Source organism: Procambarus clarkii, chromosome 9 (assembly GCF_040958095.1).
Source record: "Procambarus clarkii isolate CNS0578487 chromosome 9, FALCON_Pclarkii_2.0, whole genome shotgun sequence".
NCBI lineage: Eukaryota > Metazoa > Arthropoda > Malacostraca > Decapoda > Cambaridae > Procambarus > Procambarus clarkii.
This window is the reverse complement of record NC_091158.1, coordinates 51,783,741-51,799,710: the sequence shown is the minus strand read 5'-3', so window position 1 is coordinate 51,799,710 and position 15,970 is coordinate 51,783,741. Positions and strand designations below refer to the sequence as shown.

The 15,970-nt window shown below is 49.4% G+C and overlaps 1 protein-coding gene across 4 annotated transcripts in view; it reads left to right on the top strand.

Annotated features, from left to right (window-relative positions):
- Positions 1-15,970, top strand: part of LOC138362972 (uncharacterized) — a 393,681-nt gene that overhangs the window by 210,493 nt on the left and 167,218 nt on the right. For 2 of the 4 annotated variants that reach the window (XR_011227956.1, XR_011227957.1), the window contains exon 3: positions 12,686-12,756. The exons of the other annotated variants lie outside the window; for them this stretch is intronic. The gene's annotated coding sequence lies outside the window, so the exon portion shown is untranslated. The remainder of the gene's footprint in view (positions 1-12,685; positions 12,757-15,970) is intronic. 4 annotated transcript variants of the gene reach the window in all.

Sequence of the window (15,970 nt, the reverse complement as noted above, 5' to 3'; positions counted from 1 at the left end):
TCATAGTAATTCAGTTTGGTGTTTAGTCAACACTGTGTCAGATTCACAACATTCTCTTTAAGTAAGAATTTTGACCAAATATTATTTCTTAATAGTATTTGGATAGACTCAATAGATTCCTTAACAATTGTTATGGACTCTATTGAGTTTGTTATTAACTTTTTCTTTGTTCCTTTCCTATTCAGTTAGCACCATTTTGTGCAAAAAAAACTTAATTGTTGAAAAGTTGTAGTGTCAAGAAAATGTATTTTTAAATTGCAAATTGCCTGATGTAGTTTGAAGTATTATTAATCGCTCTCAGTAGAGTAGATTTTGATCTTGTCTTCGAGAAATGATCTGATATACTCGGGCAAACTCTTAACTAAAACATTACCACACTTATGGACACCAAAAGTGGAAAGACACACCTGTTCTTGTAGACACTGTGAAGGACACACCTGTTCTTGTAGACACTGTGAAGGGCACACCTGTTCTTGTAGACACTGTGAAGGACACACCTGTTCTTGTAGACACTGTGAAGGACACACCTGTTCTTGTAGACACTGTGAAGGGCACACCTGTTCTTGTAGACACTGTGAAGGACACACCTGTTCTTGTGGACACTGTGAAGGACACACCTGTTCTTGTAGACACTGTGAAGGACACACCTGTTCTTGTAGACACTGTGAAAGACACACCTGTTCTTGTAGACACCGTGAAGGACACACCTGTTCTTGTAGACACTGTGAAGGACACACCTGTTCTTGTGGACACTGTGAAGGACACACCTGTTCTTGTAGACACTGTGAAGGACACACCTGTTCTTGTAGACACTGTGAAGGACACACCTGTTCTTGTAGACACTGTGAAGGACACACCTGTTCTTGTAGACACCGTGAAGGACACACCTGTTCTTGTAGACACCGTGAAGGACACACCTGTTCTTGTAGACACTGTGAAGGACACACCTGTTCTTGTAGACACTGTGAAGGACACACCTGTTCTTGTGGACACTGTGAAGGACACACCTGTTCTTGTAGACACTGTGAAGGACACACCTGTTCTTGTAGACACTGTGAAGGACACACCTGTTCTTGTAGACACTGTGAAGGACACACCTGTTCTTGTAGACACCGTGAAGGACACACCTGTTCTTGTAGACACTGTGAAGGACACACCTGTTCTTGTAGACACCGTGAAGGACACACCTGTTCTTGTAGACACTGTGAAGGACACACCTGTTCTTGTGGACACTGTGAAGGACACACCTGTTCTTGTAGACACTGTGAAGGACACACCTGTTCTTGTAGACACTGTGAAGGACACACCTGTTCTTGTGGACACTGTGAAGGACACACCTGTTCTTGTAGACACTGTGAAGGACACACCTGTTCTTGTGGACAATGTGAAGGACACACCTGTTCTTGTAGACACTGTGAAGGACACACCTGTTCTTGTAGACACTGTGAAGGACACACCTGTTCTTGTAGACACCGTGAAGGACACACCTGTTCTTGTAGACACCGTGAAGGACACACCTGTTCTTGTAGACACTGTGAAGGACACACCTGTTCTTGTAGACACTGTGAAGGACACACCTGTTCTTGTGGACACTGTGAAGGACACACCTGTTCTTGTAGACACTGTGAAGGACACACCTGTTCTTGTAGACACTGTGAAGGACACACCTGTTCTTGTAGACACTGTGAAGGACACACCTGTTCTTGTAGACACTGTGAAGGACACACCTGTTCTAGTAGACACTGTGAAGGACACACCTGTTCTTGTAGACACTGTGAAGGACACACCTGTTCTAGTAGACACTGTGAAGGACACACCTGTTCTTGTAGACACTGGGAGAGAATATCACACCTTTTTTTCTCTTGGTATTCAGGGCAGATTGTAAGCGTCGGAATCCATTTTTAACACCATCAACCAAGTTGAAGTAGTAGTTGTTGGAGGGAGAGTCATCATGGGTGTTGGAGGGAGATTCATCATGGGTGTTGGAGGGAGAGTCATCATGGGTGTTGGAGGGAGAGTCATCATGGGTGTTGGAAGGAGATTCATCATGGGTGTTGGAGGGAGATTCATCATGGGTGTTGGAGGGAGATTCATCATGGGTGTTGGAGGGAGATTCATCATGGGTGTTGGAGGGAGATTCATCATGGGTGTTGGAGGGAGATTCATCATGGGTGTTGGAGGGAGATTCATCATGGGTGTTGGAGGGAGATTCATCATGAGTGTTGGAGGGAGATTCATCATGGGTGTTGGAGGGAGAGTCATCATGGGTGTTGGAGGGAGAGTCATCATGGGTGTTGGAGGGAGATTCATCATGGGTGTTGGAGGGAGATTCATCATGGGTGTTGGAGGGAGATTCATCATCGGTGTTGGAGGGAGATTCATCATGGGTGTTGGAGGGAGATTCATCATGGGTGTTGGAGGGAGATTCATCATGGGTGTTGGAGGGAGATTCATCATGGGTGTTGGAGGGAGATTCATCATGAGTGTTGGAGGGAGAGTCATCATGAGTGTTGGAGGGAGATTCATCATGGGTGTTGGAGGAAGATTCATCATGGGTGTTGGAGGGAGAGTCATCATGGGTGTTGGAGGGAGAGTCATCATGGGTGTTGGAGGGAGAGTCATCATGGGTGTTGGAGGGAGAGTCATCATGGGTGTTGGAGGGAGATTATTCATGGGTGTTGGAGGGAGAGTCATCATGGGTGTTGGAGGGAGATTCATCATGGGTGTTGGAGGGAGAGTCATCATGGGTGTTGGAGGGAGAGTCATCATGGGTGTTGGAGGGAGAGTCATCATGGGTGTTGGAGGGAGAGTCATCATGGGTGTTGGAGGGAGAGTCATCATGGGTGTTGGAGGGAGAGTCATCATGGGTGTTGGAGGGAGAGTCATCATGGGTGTTGGAGGGAGAGTCATCATGGGTGTTGGAGGGAGATTATTCATGGGTGTTGGAGGGAGAGTCATCATGGGTGTTGGAGGGAGATTCATCATGGGTGTTGGAGGGAGAGTCATCATGGGTGTTGGAGGGAGAGTCATCATGGGTGTTGGAGGGAGATTATTCATGGGTGTTGGAGGGAGATTCATCATGGGTGTTGGAGGGAGCTTCATCATGGGTGTTGGAGGGAGAGTCATCATGGGTGTTGGAGGGAGATTCATCATGGGTGTTGAGGAGAATGAAGTCCAGCGGTGCACTAATCAGTTAAAATAATAACCCACTATTTTGAAAACATGAGGAAATTGTTGACCAGACCACACACTAGAAGGTGAAGGGACGACGACGTTTCGGTCCGTCCTGGACCATTCTCAATCGACTTGAGAATGGTCCAGGACGGACCGAAACGTCGTCGTCCCTTCACCTTCTAGTGTGTGGTCTGCCCAACATACTTTAGCCACGTTATTGTGACTCATCGCCTACACATGAGGAGATGTTGTTTGTATCTTTCGATCCCAAACTGGGATCCTCTTCAGCAGTGAGCGAGAATAACGACTGTAGCTGCTTTTATGACGTCAGGTCAGGTATCCTTGGGAGGACACCTTGGGATGACTTCAGAGCTCAACGTCCCCGTGGCCAGGGAGAACACGGAGAGGTGTATATATTGGCTATACACCTCCTTGTTATTAACAAGGCTCTCACAAAGTGTGTGTGTGTGAGACAAGACCAAGGCTCTCACAAAGTGTGTGTGTGTGAGACAAGACCAAGGCTCTCACAAAGTGTGTGTGTGTGAGACAAGACCAAGGCTCTAACAAGTTGTGTGTTTACTCACCTAGTTGTACTCACCTAGTTGTGTTTGCGGGGGTTGAGCTCTGGCTCTTTGGTCCCGCCTCTCAACCGTCAATCAACAGGTGTACAGATTCCTGAGCCTATTGGGCTCTATCATATCTACACTTGAAACTGTGTATGGAGTCAGCCTCCACCACATCACTTCCTAATGTATTCCATTTGTCAACCACTCTGACACTAAAAAAGTTCTTTCTAATATCTCTGTGGCTCATTTGGGTACTCAGTTGTGTGTGTGTGTGTGTGTGAGACAAGACCAAGGCTCTCACAAGGTGTGTGTGTGTGTGTGAGACAAGACCAAGGCTCTCACAAGGTGTGTGTGTGTGTGAGACAAGACCAAGGCTCTCACAAGGTGTGTGTGTGTGTGTGAGACAAGACCAAGGCTCTCACAAGGTGTGTGTGTGTGTGTGTGAGACAAGACCAAGGCTCTCACAAGGTGTGTGTGTGTGTGTGTGTGAGACACAAGACTAAGGCTCTCACAATGTGTGTGTGCGAGACAAGACCAGGTCTCTCACAAGGTTGTGTGTGTGAGACAAGACCAAGGCTCTTACAAGGTGTGTGTGTGTGTGTGTGTGTGTGTATGTGTGTGTGAGAGACAAGACCAAGACTCTCACAAGGTGTGTGTGTGTGTGAGATAAGACCAAGGCTCTCACAAGGTGTGTGTGTGTGTCAGATAAGACCAAGGCTCTCACAAGGTGTGTGAGACAAGACCAAGGCTCTCACAAGGTGTGTGTGTGTGTGTGTTAGACAAGACCAAGGCTCTCACAAGGTGTGTGTGTGTGTGTGTGTGAGACAAGACCAAGGCTCTCACAAGGTGTGTGTGTGTGAGACAAGACCAAGGCTCTCACAAGGTGTGTGTGTGTGAGACAAGACCAAGGCTCTCACAAGGTGTGTGTGTGACAAGACCAAGGCTCTCACAAGGTGTGTGTGTGTGTGTGTGAGACAAGACCAAGGCTCTCACAAGGTGTGTGTGTGTGTGAGACAAGACCAAGGCTCTCACAAGGTGTGTGTGTGTGTGTGACAAGACCAAGGCTCTCACAAGGTGTGTGTGTGTGTGAGACAAGACCAAGGCTCTCACAAGGTGTGTGTGTGTGTGTGTGAGACAAGACCAAGGCTCTCACAAGGTGTGTGTGTGTGTGTGTGTGTGTGTGACAAGACCAAGGCTCTCACAAGGTGTGTGTGTGTGTGAGACAAGACCAAGGCTCTCACAAGGTGTGTGTGTGTGTGAGACAAGACCAAGGCTCTCACAAGGTGTGTGTGTGTGTGTGAGACAAGACCAAGGCTCTCACAAGGTGTGTGTGTGACAAGACCAAGGCTCTCACAAGGTGTGTGTGTGTGTGAGACAAGACCAAGGCTCTCACAAGGTGTGTGTGTGTGTGTGAGACAAGACCAAGGCTCTCACAAGGTGTGTGTGTGTGTGAGACAAGACCAAGGCTCTCACAAGGTGTGTGTGTGTGTGTGTGTGAGACACAAGACTAAGGCTCTCACAATGTGTGTGTGCGAGACAAGACCAGGTCTCTCACAAGGTGTGTGTGTGTGAGACAAGACCAAGGTTCTCACAAGGTGTGTGTGTGTGTGTGTGTGTGTGTGTGTGTGTGTGTGTGTGTGTGTGTGTGTGTGTGTGTGTGTGTGTGTGTGTGTGTGTGTGAGACAAGACCAAGGCTCTCACAAGGTGTGTGTGTGTACTCACCTAGTTGTACTCACCTAGTTGTGTTTGCGGGGGTTGAGCTCTGGCTCTTTGGTCCCGCCTCTCAACCGTCAATCAACAGGTGTACAGATTCATGAGCCTATCGGGCTCTGTCATATCTACACTTGAAACTGTGTATGGAGTCAGCCTCCACCACATCACTTCCTAATGCATTCCATTTGTCAACCACTCTGACACTAAAAAAGTTCTTTCTAATATCTCTGTGGCTCATTTGGGCACTCAGTTTCCACCTGTGTCCCCTTGTGCGTGTTCCCCTTGTGTTAAATAGACTGTCTTTATCTACCCTATCAATCCCCTTCAGAATCTTGAATGTGGTGATCATGTCCCCCCTAACTCTTCTGTCTTCCAGCGAAGTGAGGTTTAATTCCCGTAGTCTCTCCTCGTAGCTCATACCTCTCAGCTCGGGTACTAGTCTGGTGGCAAACCTTTGAACCTTTTCCAGTTTAGTCTTATCCTTGACTAGATATGGACTCCATGCTGGGGCTGCATACTCCAGGATTGGCCTGACATATGTGGTATACAAAGTTCTGAATGATTCTTTACACAAGTTTCTGAATGCCGTTCGTATGTTGGCCAGCCTGGCATATGCCGCTGATGTTATCCGCTTGATATGTGCTGCAGGAGACAGGTCTGGCGTGATATCAACCCCCAAGTCTTTTTCCTTCTCTGACTCCTGAAGAATTTCCTCTCCCAGATGATACCTTGTATCTGGCCTCCTGCTCCCTACACCTATCTTCATTACATTACATTTGGTTGGGTTAAACTCTAACAACCATTTGTTCGACCATTCCTTCAGCTTGTCTAGGTCTTCTTGAAGCCTCAAACAGTCCTCTTCTGTTTTAATCCTTCTCATAATTTTAGCATCGTCCGCAAACATTGAGAGAAATGAATCGATACCCTCCGGGAGATCATTTACATATATCAGAAACAAGATAGGACCGAGTACAGAGCCCTGTGGAACTCCACTGGTGACTTCACGCCAATCGGAGGTCTCACCCCTCACCGTAACTCTCTGCTTCCTATTGCTTAGATACTCCCTTATCCACTGGAGCACCTTACCAGCTACACCTGCCTGTCTCTCCAGCTTATGTACCAGCCTCTTATGCGGTACTGTGTCAAAGGCTTTCCGACAATCCAAGAAAATGCAGTCCGCCCAGCCCTCTCTTTCTTGCTTAATCTGTGTCACCTGATCGTAGAATTCTATCAAGCCTGTAAGGCAAGATTTACCCTCCCTGAATCCATGTTGGCGATTTGTCACGAAGTCCCTTCTCTCCAGATGTGTTACCAGGTTTTTTCTCACGATCTTCTCCATCACCTTGCATGGTATACAAGTCAAGTACACTGGCCTGTAGTTCAGTGCCTCTTGTCTGTCGCCCTTTTTGTATATTGGGACCACATTCGCCGTCTTCCATATTTCTGGTAGGTCTCCCGTCTCTAGTGACTTACTATACACTATGGAGAGTGGCAGGCAAAGTGCCTCTGCACACTCTTTCAGTACCCATGGTGAGATCCCATCTGGACCAACAGCCTTTCTAACATCCAGATCCAGCAGGTGTCTCTTGACCTCCTCTCTCGTAATTTCGAACTCCTCCAAGGCCGCCTGGTTTACCTCCCTTTCTCCTAGCACAGTGACCTCACCTTGTTCTATTGTGAAGACCTCCTGGAACCTCTTGTTGAGTTCCTCACACACCTCTCTGTCATTCTCTGTATACCTGTCCTAGTACCTCGCCTGTCCTCGCCTGTGTGTGTGTGTGTGTGTGTGTGTGAGACAAGACCAAGGCTCACACAAGGTGTGTGTGTGTGTGTGTGTGTGTGTGTGTGTGAGACAAGACCAAGGCTCTCACAAGGTGTGTGTGTGTGTGTGTGTGTGTGTGTGTGTGTGTGTGTGTGTGTGTGAGACAAGACCAAGGCTCTCACAAGGTGTGTGTGTGAGACAAGACCAAGGCTCTCACAAGGTGTGTGTGTGTGTGTGTGAGACAAGACCAAGGCTCTCACAAGGTGTGTGTGTGTGTGTGTGTGAGACAAGACCAAGGCTCTCACAAGGTGTGTGTGTGTGTGTGTGTGAGACAAGACCAAGGCTCTCACAAGGTGTGTGTGTGTGTGTGATACAAGACCAAGGCTCACACAAGGTGTGTGTGTGTGTGTGTGTGTGAGACAAGACCAAGGCTCACACAAGGTGTGTGTGTGTGTGTGTGTGTTGTGTGAGACAAGACCAAGGCTCACACAAGGTGTGTGTGTGTGTGTGTGTGAGACAAGACCAAGGCTCTCACAAGGTGTGTGTGTGTGTGTGAGACAAGACCAAGGCTCTCACAAGGTGTGTGTGTGTGTGAGACAAGACCAAGGCTCTCACAAGGTGTGTGTGTGTGTGAGACAAGACCAAGGCTCTCACAAGGTGTGTGTGTGTGTGTGTGTGTGTGAGACAAGACCAAGGCTCTCACAAGGTGTGTGTGTGTGTGTGAGACAAGACCAAGGCTCACACAAGGTGTGTGTGTGTGTGTGTGAGACAAGACCAAGGCTCACACAAGGTGTGTGTGTGTGTGTGTGAGACAAGACCAAGGCTCACACAAGGTGTGTGTGTGTGTGTGTGTGAGACAAGACTAAGGCTCTCACAAGGTGTGTGTGTGTGTGTGAGACAAGACCAAGGCTCTCACAAGGTGTGTGTGTGTGTGAGACAAGACCAAGGCTCTCACAAGGTGTGTGTGTGTGTGACAAGACCAAGGCTCTCACAAGGTGTGTGTGTGTGTGTGTGAGACAAGACCAAGGCTCTCACAAGGTGTGTGTGTGTGTGAGACAAGACCAAGGCTCTCACAAGGTGTGTGTGTGTGTGAGACAAGACCAAGGCTCTCACAAGGTGTGTGTGTGTGTGTGTGTGAGACAAGACCAAGGCTCACACAAGGTGTGTGAGACATTGCCTGTTCAAAATACAATTAATGAGAACATGTCTGTCTTCGGACTTCCAATACAATGTTTCCCTTCTGCTGACTGGTAGCGTGTCAGAGGTGGAGACCCGAGGCCAGTTTGTTATTAATTGGTGTTATGAACATGAGTGGTCGTGGCCTCGGCTGCCTTCACGTGAGTGGACGTGGCCTCGGCTGCCTTCACGTGAGTGGTCGTAGCCTCGGCTGCCTTCACGTGAGTGGACGTGGCCTCGGCTGCCTTCACGTGAGTGGTCGTAGCCTCGGCTGCCTTCACGTGAGTGGTCGTAGCCTCGGCTGCCTTCACGTGAGTGGACGTGGCCTCGGCTGCCTTCACGTGAGTGGTCGTGGCCTCGGCTGCCTTCACGTGAGTGGACGTGGCCTCGGCTGCCTTCACGTGAGTGGTCGTGGCCTCGGCTGCCTTCACGTGAGTGGACGTGGCCTCGGCTGCCTTCACGTGAGTGGTCGTAGCCTCGGCTGCCTTCACGTGAGTGGACGTGGCCTCGGCTGCCTTCACGTGAGTGGTCGTAGCCTCGGCTGCCTTCACGTGAGTGGTCGTAGCCTCGGCTGCCTTCACGTGAGTGGACGTGGCCTCGGCTGCCTTCACGTGAGTGGTCGTGGCCTCGGCTGCCTTCACGTGAGTGGACGTGGCCTCGGCTGCCTTCACGTGAGTGGACGTGGCCTCGGCTGCCTTCACGTGAGTGGACGTGGCCTCGGCTGCCTTCACGTGAGTGGTCGTGGCCTCGGCTGCCTTCACGTGAGTGGACGTGGCCTCGGCTGCCTTCACGTGAGTGGTCGTGGCCTCGGCTGCCTTCACGTGAGTGGACGTGGCCTCGGCTGCCTTCACGTGAGTGGACGTGGCCTCGGCTGCCTTCACGTGAGTGGACGTGGCCTCGGCTGCCTTCACGTGAGTGGACGTGGCCTCGGCTGCCTTCACGTGAGTGGACGTGGCCTCGGCTGCCTTCACGTGAGTGGACGTGGCCTCGGCTGCCTTCACGTGAGTGGACGTGGCCTCGGCTGCCTTCACGTGAGTGGACGTGGCCTCGGCTGCCTTCACGTGAGTGGTCGTAGCCTCGGCTGCCTTCACGTGAGTGGTCGTAGCCTCGGCTGCCTTCACGTGAGTGGACGTGGCCTCGGCTGCCTTCACGTGAGTGGACGTGGCCTCGGCTGCCTTCACGTGAGTGGTCGTAGCCTCGGCTACCTTCACGTGAGTGGACGTGGCCTCGGCTGCCTTCACGTGAGTGGACGTGGCCTCGGCTGCCTTCACGTGAGTGGTCGTAGCCTCGGCTGCCTTCACGTGAGTGGACGTGGCCTCGGCTGCCTTCACGTGAGTGGACGTGGCCTCGGCTGCCTTCACGTGAGTGGTCGTAGCCTCGGCTGCCTTCACGTGAGTGGTCGTTGCCTCGGCTGCCTTCACGTGTTAACAAGATAAAGACTAATTAGATTCATGACTAGTTAAGGACATACTGTGAGGAGGAGGAGGAGGAAGGCTCAGAAGTTGATGTACCTCTTCCTGGACGAGGTGGGGATGCCCCAGGAAATGCTAGGAGCTTGCGAGTATAAACTGAGCAAGAGAAGGCGGTGTGGACTAGTCAGCATCCCGCTAGACGGTGACGTCACACCCAGAAGACGCCGACTGGCAGCCACTCGTCCCTTCACTTCTGAGCACGAGCGGGGGCGAACATCCTGTCTGTGCTCCCGTTCTTACCTGGGCTTGCTTCCACTTTGACACTTGTGAGAAGGCCTCGAACTAAGAATAGTTTAGGCCGAGACTCCCAGCATGAATGGGGTCCAGGAGCTGGCCTCGTATGTAGACGGATTCGCCGTGATGGCGAGGATGACGTGCTGAGGATGTGTCACATCTCGGCGACCGGGAACTTGACCCACGGAGCGGTCGGGTTTCGTAACAAGGAAGGCGTTTTATAACCCAGGATGATCTCCGACGTCTCTAACTTTGTCACCACACCCAAACTGCCTCCGACTGGAAGTATGTAAACAAATCCCAGAGAACTCGCAGTCAGTGCAGTGTTGTCAAGCAATTTATACAATTGAAAGGTTCGTTATATTGGAGGGTCTCCTTGACCCTATGGTGTGTGTCTGGGTTTGATAGATTTTGATTTCACGAAGATGTCATTTAAGGATTTAACTCCACACCAAGCTACCATGGATATTTCTTGTGGGAATTAATTCCATGATGGATGATTTCCGTGTAGACTCTTTAGATATCCCCAGAGGTTAATGAGTTATCTCCGGAGCTGCCCTGCAATTCCTGGAAAATAGAGGGATGGGACGATTAGCCCCTCCTTAGTTGGCTGTTGTTCCCTGTCTTGTAGTAATGAACATCTGGTTCGTTGTGCAAACTTTCTATATGTATCTTGTAGGATTTTATTGGGTATCCACTGTGTCTGAAAAAAATCCCCTAGACACTAAAGAATACCCTCTAGTCTCTCGCCATCACTGACTATATTTTCAGTCGGAGTCCCAGGGAGTAGGAAGGTGTCTCACAGCAGAGACGACATAATTTTTCTTAATTTTCCATCGAAAGTTACGGCTCTGTACAGCCTCCCAAAAATCCATAAAGACAGGTTAGAACAGGCTCATGGCCAGACTGACCAGTGTTGAGGGGCTGCCAAGCACCAACAAAACCTGTTAATCTCATCTGTACCGAGCTACTCACACAGCTATTAAACCTTCTCCCAGAACGACTAAAGGATACTACTGACTTCCTTGAATGCTTGCGGAACTATAGCGACCTTTTGCCTCAAGAAATGTGTGTATTTTCGCTTGATGCACTATCCTTGTACCCACGTATTCCGCAACGAGAAGCAGCATGGCAAGTGGCGACATTTCTCGACATGGCCACAATATCCTGCACGAACTTAAGGAGGCAGGTCTCTGGAAGCCCCGACCAAAGAGCTCCTACAAGAGGCAATACTACATATCATAAGAGACACCATCAGGACTTTCCACGGGAAGACCTACACACAAATTAAAGGGATGGTGACTGGGGCATCTAGCAGCGTAGCCAACGCGGAAATATTTGTACACACACAACATATGAAGCGGCCAGGCAAGAGTACAGACCAGCGGCGGATCTACCGGTGCTACATAGATGATAGTTTTGGAGTAATGATAGGAGGCGAACACGATCTCACAGCTTTCTTCTCCTGGACAAATGGAGTCCAACTTAAGCTCCGTTTCACCCTAGAAATTAGTGAAACAGCACTGAACGTTTATTTCGACAAACCCAGGATGATTCAAACAAGAATCATTTACAAACCAACGAACACTCACTCACATCTCCACTACTCGTCATGCCAGCCACTGTCATTAACAAGGTCCTGCCCAACTCCCTGGGAACCTCACTAAAACAAATAGCGATGGGGAGAGACTGGGGGGGGGGGGTCCTCAAGCGTCTCTGGGATTTTTTCAGACACAGAGAATACTCTGGTAAAATCCTACAAGATGCAGTTATAAAGTTAGCACAAAGAACCAGATCTTCATTGTTACAACACAGGGAACAACAGCCAACTAAGGAGAGGTTAATCCTCTCATCCATCTATATTCCAAGAATTGCCGGGCAGCTCCGGAGATAACTCCTTAACCTCTGGGGATATCTAAGGAGGCCGCACGGAAATCATCAAGCATGGAAGAAATTCCTACAAGAAATATCCATAGTGCCTGACAGCTGAGTGGACAGCTCTTCGGATCCTTAGTCCTGAGGTTCCGGGTTCGATCCCAGGTGGAGGCAGAAACAAATGTGCAAAAAGTATCTTCACCCTGATGCTCCTGTTCACCTAGCAGTAAATAGGTACCTGGGAGTTAGACAGCTGCTTCCTGGGGGTGTGTAACAAATAGGAGGCCTGATCGAGGACCGGGCCGCAGGGATACTAAGCCCTGGAATCATCTCAGGACAACCTCAAGATGGTAGCTTAGAAACGAGGTAAATCCTTAAACGACATCTTGGTAAAAGTAAAATTTCCCTGTAAACCCCTGTTCGAACGTTGTACCAACGTCGTAGTTTCGGTGTGTGTTTGGCGGCATTAGCTCTAGAAATTCATCCATAGATTTCTTTTGGGTTTTTGAATGGTTTGCTGCCGGTGAGAGCTGACTATAACTAGATATTTTATATCTTCCAGCAGGTCATTAGTGAATGACTCTCAACATGTAACAAGATGATGTCAATAGGCAGAAAACTTAAGCTGTTATACAATGTTGTCCTCCGTTCCTTATTTCTGTAGCATCACTCACTGATTTTCCCAAAATTAATGTGAATATTTCTTCTTGCAGGAGGAGACTGGACTCACATTCCACCGATTCCGGACTGATCAAAACAACGAGGATGTGATCACTTGTGTTAGGTACGATTGTTAAAATTATATATTTTTATGTAATGTAATAGTGTCTCACAAACTTTATGATGTGAAATTCAATAATGTATTGACTGTAGAAGACGCTTTTCGACATGTTGGTACTCCTTATTTTAATTATACTGACACACCCACACCGATGTGACGAAAAATGACTAAAATACTGAATAGTAGTTTTCATGATTTATAATTATACTGTAAATCACTTTCACATATGAGCCCCTCAAATGTAGTTTGTAATCATGTTGTCGTTATACTGTCATTGGTAGCGGTGTTCAAAGTTCTCAGCATAACCTGGTGAAAACGCTCGCCTTGCTCCTCCGAGTAAAGGGCATCCTACAGCCATAGTTCTTCACCAGTCTCAAGTAGCTCCCCATTGTTTTTGGCCTTGTGATTGCCCAGGAAGACCTGAACAACTGTGACAACGCTGTTCCAAACCGCTTTCTTTTTCCTAGTAAGCTTCTTGAGAAATTCCTTGCACTCAAGGATCTTCTTTATCTGTGGGCTGGCAAAGACACCGGCTTTGACCTTTGCCTCAGACAGCTTAAGGCAGAAGTCTTGAAGGAACTTGAACGCTGCTGACTTCTTATCTAGAGCTGTAACATATTGTTTTATAAGGTCCAGTTTGTTGTGCAGTGGTGCCGTCAGCACCTTCCAGGGGTCCACCAATGGTTATTACTTGACGTTGTTCCTCCTGACAGAGAACTCTTGTCTGCTGTGGCCAGTCCCGCCTATGGTAGTACGTCCTGATGCCCCTGCTGTCTCACAGAGGTAAAGATAGCAAGGAAACTTTGTATAACCACCTTGAAGACCCATCAGGAACACCTGCATTATGAAGTCTCTGCTGACCTCCCATCCGTACTCATCTTCAGGGCGTCCAGCAAGATCTTGGTGGAAATAAACCCCTGTATAAGTGGTTTAGTTCTGGGGAATAAGAGCCCCTGTAAGGCAGTCTCGCACAGGAGGTCGCCTTCACCGCACCCACGGGGGAGGGGAGGCAGGTTTCCGGGTCTGTTTCCCGTTTTGTTGACCAACACGAGGACTGGGTGAAGGGCAGATGTGGTTTGCTTCGACCAATGTTCTGTGAAGGATCACATCTCAGCCCGTTTCACAACTGAGGAACAGGAGGCTGAGATGGGTGCTGCAGCAACTTTACCATTTAGTAATCTCTGATGTACATAGCTTTATATCAGACTCGCTGCCAGCACAATTGCTAGCAGGCTGCACACTTTTTGTAACTTGGAAAACTTAAGATTCTGAGCACCCATCATCTTAAATCTTTGCGGTTTTGTGAGGAAGAGCACATCAGTATTCCAAGACCCTGATAATATATTGTCTGGAAGGAAACAATACCGATTTTGTCTACAACTGACGGACAACAACGTTGTTGATTAGCTGCTGTCCAGCTGACTAGTATTCTGTGCAACCCAGTATGTAGGTGACCCAAACTGTCGTACTGCAATCATCGCCCATGACTGATTACTATATTTTTTGGGGTGAGAGTCATATCACTCAGCAGGTCACTTACAGTCCTATCCTGAAGTTCAAGGTGATACTCTGCGGGTATTGCCACAAGGGGGCACCTTAGAACGTGTACTGAGCCTGACTGGGAAAAGTAGACCAAACCACTCAGGTAGGTGTTAGGTATCTCTGATTCCATCTGGAGATGGAATTTATGACCTCCAACGGAGGTCATAAAGTGATTCCTCAAGATGGAATTCATTTTAAAATTCATTTCCCCCCGTTGAAGGGAAGTGAATTTCTCCAGGCCTAGGAGTGTCTCAATCACTAGGTAGGACAGTGAATTGGTCCTCACTACGTAGAAACATCATAGGAAAGTCCAAGAGAAAGAGGCAATGGAGGCAGCCTTCAGACGAGGAGGGACAGTGGACTGAGGTGCAACAGTCACTGAAGACAACTGCTGTCGAGGCTTCACCACGTGATTCTATTAGTAAGACACCAGACCTACTAGACCTAGAGGACACCTCCAGTGTCACACCAGCCAGCATGTGACACCACCAGTGTCACACCAGCCAGCATGTGACACCACCAGTGTCACACCAGCCAGCATGTGACACCACCAGTGTCACACCAGCCAACATGTGACACCCCCAGTGTCACACCAGCCAGCATGTGACACCACTAGTGTCACACCAGCCAGCATGTGACACCACCAGTCTCACACCAGCCAGCATGTGATACGACCAGTCTCACACAAGCCAGCATGTGACACCACCAGCCAGCATGTGACACCACCAGTGTCACACCAGCCAGCATGTGACACCACCAGCCAGCATGTGACACTACCAGTCTCACACCAGCCAGCATGTGACACCACCAGTGCCACACCAGCCAGCATGTGACACCACCAGCCAGCATGTGACACCACCAGTCACACACCAGCCAGCATGTGACACCACCAGTCTCACACCAGCCAGCATGTGACACCACCAGTCTCACACCAGCCAGCATGTGACACCACCAGTCTCACACCAGCCAGCATGTGACACCACCAGCAAGCATGTGACACCACCAGTCTCATACCAGCCAGCATGTGACACCACCAGCCAGCATGGGACACCACCAGTTTCACACCACCAGCCAGCATGTGACACCACCAGTCACACAGCAGCCAGCATGTGACACCTCCAGTCACACCAGCCAGCATGTGACACCACCAACCAGCATGTGACAACACCAGTCTCACACCAGCCAGCATGTGACACCAGTCTCACACCAGCCAGCATGTGACACCACCAGTCTCACACCAGCCAGCATGTGACACCACCAGTCTCACACCACCAGCCAGCATGTGACACCAGTCTCACACCAACCAGCATGTGACACCACCAGTCTCACTCCAGCCAGCATGTGACACCACCAGTCACACACCAGCCAGCATGTGACACCAGTCTCACACCAGCCAGCATGTGACACCACCAGTTTCACACCAGCTAGCATGTGACACCACCAGCCAGCATGTGACACCAGTCTCACACCAACCAGCATGTGACACCACCAGTCTCACTCCAGCCAGCATGTGACACCACCAGTCACACACCAGCCAGCATGTGACACCAGTCTCGCACCAGCCAGCATGTGAAACCACCAGTTTCACACCAGCTAGCATGTGACACCACCAGCCAGCATGTGACACCACCAGTCTCACACCAGCCAGCATGTGACACCACCAGTCACACACCAG